This window comes from Myotis brandtii, unplaced genomic scaffold, assembly GCF_000412655.1.
Source record: "Myotis brandtii unplaced genomic scaffold, ASM41265v1 scaffold2602, whole genome shotgun sequence".
Classification (NCBI taxonomy): Eukaryota; Metazoa; Chordata; class Mammalia; order Chiroptera; family Vespertilionidae; genus Myotis; species Myotis brandtii.
Window position 1 is genome coordinate 12,885 of NW_005359890.1, and position 7,638 is coordinate 20,522.

Genomic DNA, 7,638 nt, shown 5'->3' on the forward strand with positions numbered 1-7,638 from the left:
GAAAATGAGAGAAGTAATATTTATACATTTAAATAGCTCACTTTGCCATCTGTCAAGCCACTAGTGTGTGGGATTGAGTCCATTTAGTCAGTATTGAGCTGGGTGTGTTGGTTGGTGTTTTTGTTTCTGTAACTGCATGAAGTGCACCACAGACCTCATTAAGCAATTCTTAATGTGAGGCATGAGGTGCCAAGAATCTTTCTGAGTGTATACTTTCAGCTTTTAGCAGGTACTATCTACCTTTGTCACACAGGGTGGGAGGCGGGGGTCTCTGTTATTGGTCTCAGCATAGGCTGATATGGCTTGTTTGTTGTAAGATGTATTCTGAGAGCATTGGAAGTTCTTGGTTTCCCTGTTCCAGGCTCAATCTTAGACAAGCCCTATGCATTTGAACTACAGAAGTAGAACTTTCTCAACATTCCTTCCCCTTCCCACTGTGACAGTTGAATTCTGCCTTATAGGTGCTCTTATATAGGTAACTTTCCTGCCCCTCTCTTAATGGAGAAAGGCTTTCATTTTCTACAGTGTGGGATTCCTAGCTCAAGAGAGTTCCTACCCTTCCCCACCAGTAAAAGATTCTTTTGCTTCTACCCATTTCCCAGCAGAAATCCTATAATAGGTTCAATAAGTTTTGCTACCCCATCCCAGTGTGAATGTCCCACATCCCATGTGGTTCAGGCTTCGGGCCCTGGAAGAGGGGCCGCACGCAAATGACAGAGATGAAACAAGAAATAATAATTTGGAAATTGGGGGGCCAGGTAGGATCCCAATGCAAGAGGAAGGACTCCTCTTCTGCTCAGGCCTTGCCATCCTTTTATTTAATTTGGGATACACCTATAGCCCTTAATCAGGCAATTTCCAGTAACAGACAATCTTATCAGTAAGGATTTACATGACTATCTGGTTGGGAAGTTGCTTCAGCTACCATTGTCTCGACTAAACAGTCGGTGCATAGCTCTGACCTTTGCCAGGGCTCAAGGGTCACCAGCATTCCTGGCTCCTTGTCCACACCTTTCTGCTAATAAAGACAATAGGCGGCTTCCCACATCCCAGTAGCTGACAACTTTTACTTCATATTAATAAAGAGTCTGGGAAGTGGATGGGGTTCTGTGCCTATGTCCCAAGGGTTACTCTTCCTGGCTTCCTGCCCTGCCTCTATCTTCTCATGAGCACTGGTGGACACCTGCAGAAAATGGCTGGTAAGGGAGTGCAGACTCCTCTTATGTGTGAACCTTCCAAGAATTCCAAACTGTCCTACCAACACTTACTCAATTTTTAGTAATTTATTAAAATCCCAGTCTTCCTTTCCTTCTTCTTTTTGTGTTCTCCAACATAAAAATAGTTCATGTGTCCCTTGGAGAAACCTGTCACCCTCTGGAACTCATTTCACCTTCTTGCCTCATTACCTAGTTCTCAGAAGGGCTCCAAAAAGTCTATGGTTTTATAGATCATCCTGATTTACCTGTTTGTTAAGGTATAAGTGATAGTCTCTTGTGGCTTTTATAAATGGAAGCAGAACTCAGCATTTTTTAAAAAGCTGAAACTGGTGCCTGTCAGTCCATTCAACTTTTGTATTACCTGTGGGTCCAGGCGTACAAATGCTGCCACATACAACTCCCATAATCTCCATGACTGCTCCAGAAAATCTGTCAGAGGTACCAGAATGCATCATTTGTTGCACTCTCTGTCCACCTTGATTGTACAAGAAAGAGTATAGTCCAGGAACTCTAGATGGCCCACCAAGGCTGTCCTAGTACATCTCTAATCCCAGATCCACCTCAGCCCTATAGCGTGCTTCCAAGACTTTCCGTAGCCCATGCCTCTTTCAGGCATAGCTCTGTGCCCCAGAGAAGCTTGCCCCTGGGACTTCCTATGGTACCTGCTCACTCCAGGACTCCTGGTGGTTCATATCCACTCTGGCTTCAGCTCTGGACGCCAGCAGGCTTTCTCCTGGGACTGCCAGCCATTGGAGCTAGATCCAACTACAGCTCCTGCCTGTGAGGCTTATCTTCTGGACTTCCCACAGACCATGTCCACTTCAGCTATAGGTCCAGGTTCTGGCACAACTTGCCCTTAGCACTTCCACCAGCTCCAGTTCCAGCTCCAATTGGCTTGCCAAGTTGGCCCTGGTGCAACTTGTCCCAAAGTCTATGTGCAACCTATGCCAAGTCCAGCTCCAGCTTCAGCTGGCCAAAGACACCTGGTACACATAGTCTACAAAAGGGAAGCTACTACACAGGGCCACTCTATCACTGGGAGTGGTTGCTGTTTCACCCAATTCATGGAAACAATCCCTGAGAGACAGCCAAAATGAGGAAATAGAGAAATATGTTCCAAGCAAAAGAACAAGATGAAACCCCAGAAAAAGAACTAAATGAAATGAAGATAAGCAATGTACCAGATAAAGAGTTCAAAGCATTGGTTATAAAAATGTTCAACAAGCATGGCAGGCATGGCTCAGTGACTGGGCACTGACCTATGAACCAAGTCACAGTTGAATTCCTGGTAGGGCACATGCCCAGGTTGCAGGCTCAATCCCCAGTGTGAAACATACAGAAGGCAGCTGATCAATGATTCTCTCATATCATTGATATTTGTATTCTCTCTCCTCCCTTCCTCTCTGAAATCAATAAAAATATATTTTTAAAAAAATGTTTAAATGAACTTGGAAGAAGAATAAATAGGAGAGAAAAAATGGCGGAGGTATAGACGGACGTGTCCCGTGCCTTGTCCCGCCGGAGCTGTGGTGAGCAGCTGAAGCAGGTAACATACAGCCAGAATAGCAGAGGATATTCAGCTGAGAGACAGTTTGCAGCCGGGAACGGCGGAGGAATCTTTGAGAAAGCGGATTGAAAGTTGGAGACTGCGGCTGAAATCTCTCCCGGATCGCTGGCTCAGCCGCAGAGATGGTGCCATCTTGAGTGGCTGTTTTTTGGAAATGTATACTATACACCCAAAGACCCGGCATCCAGAGATCGGCTGCTAACCCGGAGACACCGGATTTGGGATAGCGTGACTACGTGGAGTCCTGCTTCTCACGGAAAGCAGATCCAAGCAACAGCAGCCTCCTGATCACCACACCCTCTGTCTGAGGAACAGCAGCTGTATGTGAAGCCTCCCCCCACCAGCCAGAAGAGCCACCACAGCTGTGAACAACACCCACCAGAGGAGCTGCTGCCAACTGAGGAGCAGCTGCTACCGCAACCACCCAAGGAGCAACCACAGCCCAAGGAGCCACTGCCACCCAGGGAGCAGCCACTGAACGACTCAACATCTAGATATGTCAGTGAGATCAAACATGGGTAGGCAAAGAAACCCCCAAAGGAAAGAAAAGGAGGACTCGCCAGAAAAGCAGCTAAGTGAGACAGAGGCATGCAACATGACAGAAAAAGAATTCAGAATAAGGGTCCTAGCGTGCATAAACCGGATGGAGGAAAAAATCAACTACTTATGCAAGAAGCAAGAAGAAACAGATGAAAAAATCAATAACTTATGCAAGACCCAAGAAGAAATGAAGAGCGATATAGCTGCAATAAAAAACACCATTGAAAGCATCAACAGTAGACTAGGAGAAGCGGAGGACCGAATTAGTGAATTAGAAGACAAGGAAGCAAAACACACCCAAACTGTACTGCAATTGGAGAAAAAAATTAAAAGACAGGAGGAGAGCCTAAGGGAGCTTTGGGACAACATGAAACGAAACAACATACGAATAATAGGGGTGCCAGAACAACAGAAAGATGAACAAGGATTAGAAAACCTACTCGAAGAAATAATATCAGAAAACTTCCCTGAAGTGGGGAAGAAAAAAGTCACACAAGCACAGAGAGTCCCAAACAAGGTGAACCCGAAAAGACCCACACCAAGACACATCATAATTACCATGGCAAATGTTCAGGACAAAGAGAGAATCTTACAGGCTGCAAGAGAGAGACGGAAAGTTACATACAAGGGATCTCCCATTAGATTATCAAATGATTTCTCAACAGAAACACATCAGGCCAGAAAAGAATGGACAGAAATTTACAAAGTGATGCAAAGCAAAGGACTGAACCCAAGAATACTCTATCCAGCAAGGCTATCATTCAAAATTGAAGGGGAAATAAGAAGCTTCACAGACAAAAAAAGGCTAAGGGAGTTTATCACCACCAAGCCAGCAATGCAAGAAATGCTAAAGGGACTGGTGTAAAAAGAAGAAATAAAAAGCTCAGAAAGAAAACAGCCACACAAAAAAAGAAATGGCTACAAACAAGTACCTTTCAATAATAACTTTAAACGTAAACGGACTAAATGCTCCAACCAAAAGACATCGAGTGGCTGAATGGATAAAAAAACATGACCCATACATCTGCTGTCTACAAGAGACCCACCTCATTAGAAGGGACTCACACAGACTGAAAGTGAAGGGATGGAAAAATATCTTTCAGGCAAATGGAAAGGAAAAGAAAGCTGGGGTAGCAATACTTATATCAGACAAAATAGACCTCAAAGTGAAGGCCATAACAAGAGATAAGGAAGGCCACTTCATAATACTAAAGGGATCAATACAACAAGAAGATATAACCCTGGTAAACATATATGCACCCAATGCAGGAGCACCCAAATACATAAAAAAACTCCTGGAAGATATCAAAGGAGAGATCGACAACAATACAATCATAGTAGGGGACTTTAATACACCACTGACACCACTGGATAAGCCCGCTAGACAAACAATCAGCAAAGAAACAGCAATCCTAAATGACTCACTAGATCAGATGGACTTAATTGACATCTTCAGAACACTTCACCCCAAAGCCATGGAATATACATTCCTCTCAGGTGCTCATGGGACATATTCAAAAATAGACCACATATTGGGTCACAAGCAAAGTCTCCACAAATTCAAGAAGATTGAAATCATAAAAAGCTTCTTCTCAGACCACGATGGCATAATGTTAGAAATAAACTACAATAAAAACAACCCAAAATACTCAAACACTTGGAAGCTGAATAGCATGTTATTAAATATTGATTGGGTTACCAATGACATCAAAGAAGAAATTAAAAACATCCTGGACACTAATGACAATGAAAACACAACAATCCAAAACCTATGGGACACAATGAAAGCAGTCCTGAGAGGGAAGTTTATAGCTCTACAGGCCTATCTCAAAAAACAAGAAAAAATGGTAGTAAATCATCTAACTCTTCAACTCAAAGAATTAGAAAGAGAGCAACAAGAAAACCCCAGAGTGAGCAGAAGGAAGGAGATAATAAAGATTAGAGCAGAAATAAATGACATAGAGACCAAAAAAACAATACAGAAAATCAATGAAACCAAGAGCTGGTTCTTTGAAAGGATAAACAAGATCGACAAACCTCTAGCCAGGCTCACCAAGAAGCAAAGAGAGAGGACCCAAATAAACCAAATCAGAAACGATAGAGGCGAAATAACAACAGACCCCACAGAAATACAAATGATTGTTAAACAATACTATGGACAGCTCTACTCCAACAAACTAGACAACCTGGAGGAAATGGACAAATTCCTAGGAAAATACAACATTCCAAAACTCAATCAGGAAGAATCTAAAAATCTCAATAGGCCAATAACTATGGAAGAAATTGAAGCAGTCATCAAAAAGCTCCCAGCAAACAAAAGCCCAGGACCAGATGGCTTCTCAGGGGAGTTTTACCAAACTTTCAAGGAAGAACTAAAACCTATCCTCCTCAGACTACTACAAAAAATTCAGGAGGAAGGAACACTTCCAAGCTCATTCTATGAAGCCAGCATCACCCTAATACCAAAACCAGGTAAAGACAACACAATGAAAGAGAATTACAGGCCAATATCCCTCATGAACATAGATGCCAAAATCCTCAACAAAATCTTAGCAAATCGGATCCAACAGTACATCAGAAAGATCATACACCATGACCAAGTAGGATTTATCCCAGGAATGCAAGGATGGTACAACATCCGTAAATCAATAAACGTAATACATCACATAAACAAATTGAAAGAAAAAAACCACATGGTCATATCAATTGATGCAGAAAAAGCATTCGACAAAATCCAACACCCATTTTTGATAAAAACTCTCAGCAAGGTGGGAATAGAAGGATCATACCTCAACATAATAAAAGCCATATATGACAGGCCCACAGCCAACATCATACTCAATGGACAAAAACTAACACCATTTCCCCTAAGAACAGGAACAAGACAGGGATGCCCACTCTCGCCACTCCTCTTCAACATAGTCCTGGAAGTATTAGCCATTGCAATTAGACAAGAAGAAGAAATAAAAGGCATCCAAATTGGAAAAGAGGAAGTAAAACTGTCCTTATTTGCAGACGACATGATATTATACATACAAAACCCTAGAGACTCCATCAAAAAACTACTAGACTTAATACATGAATTTGGCAATGTAGCAGGAATTTAAAGAAAGAAGTAAAACTGTTACTATTTATAGGAGAACCCTAAAGATTCCATAAAAAAACTCTACTAGAACTGATGAGTGAATTCGTAAAGTAGTAGGATACAAATAAATATTTAGAAATTGCTTTAAAAATGTTTTTTAAAATAATTTCAGAAAGGAAGGGAGAGTGAGATAGAAACATCAATGGGACGTTAATCAGCTGTCTCCTGCACACACACTGGGTATAGAGTCCACAACCCGGACATGTGCCCTGACAGGCAATTGAACCAGCAAGCTTTTGGTGTATGGGATGACACCCAATCAACTGAGCCACACCAGCTAGGGCAGATTGGTTCCATTTTTATACACCAATAATAAACTATCAGCAAAGGAAACTAAGAAAACATTCTTATTTACAATTGCCTCAAAAAATAAAATCTCTAGTCATAAATTTAATGAAGGAGGTAAAAGACCTATACTCAGAAAATTATAAGAAGGAATTAGAAGAAAATACAAATAAATAGAAGCATATACTGTGCTCATGGATAGCAAGAATTAACATTGTTAAAACACCCATAATGCTCCAACAATCTATAAATTTAATGTAATCCTTATAAAAAAACCAATGTCATTTTTCACAGAACTAGAACAAATAATCTAAAAATATATGTGAAACCACAAAGGACTCTGAATAGCCACAGCAATCTTTGGAAAGATGAACAAAGTTGAAAGTATCACACTACCTGATATTGAACTATAGTACAAGAAAATCGCATGGTACTGGTATAAAAACAGACACATAGATCAATGAAACAGAATAGAGAGCCCAGAAATAAAACCAAGCCTATATGGTCAATTAATATATGACAAAGGCGGAACGAGTATATAAAGGGGTTAAGACAGTTTATTCAATAAATGGTATTGGGAAAATTGGACAGATATATGCAAAAAGTGAAACTAGACCACTTTCTTACACCATACATAAGAATAAATTCAAAATGGATCAAAGACTTAAATGTCTCAAACCGTATAACTCTTAGAAGGAAACATAGGCAGTAAAACCTGACATTCCTCTTAGCAATATATATTTTCTGATATAACTCCTTGGGCAAGGGAAACAAACAAAAAAATAAATAGGACTACATCAAACAAAAAAGTTTTTGCACAACAAAGGAAACCAACAAAATGAAAAGAGAACCTGCTAAGTGGGGGGGGGGGGGGGGGGGGGGTT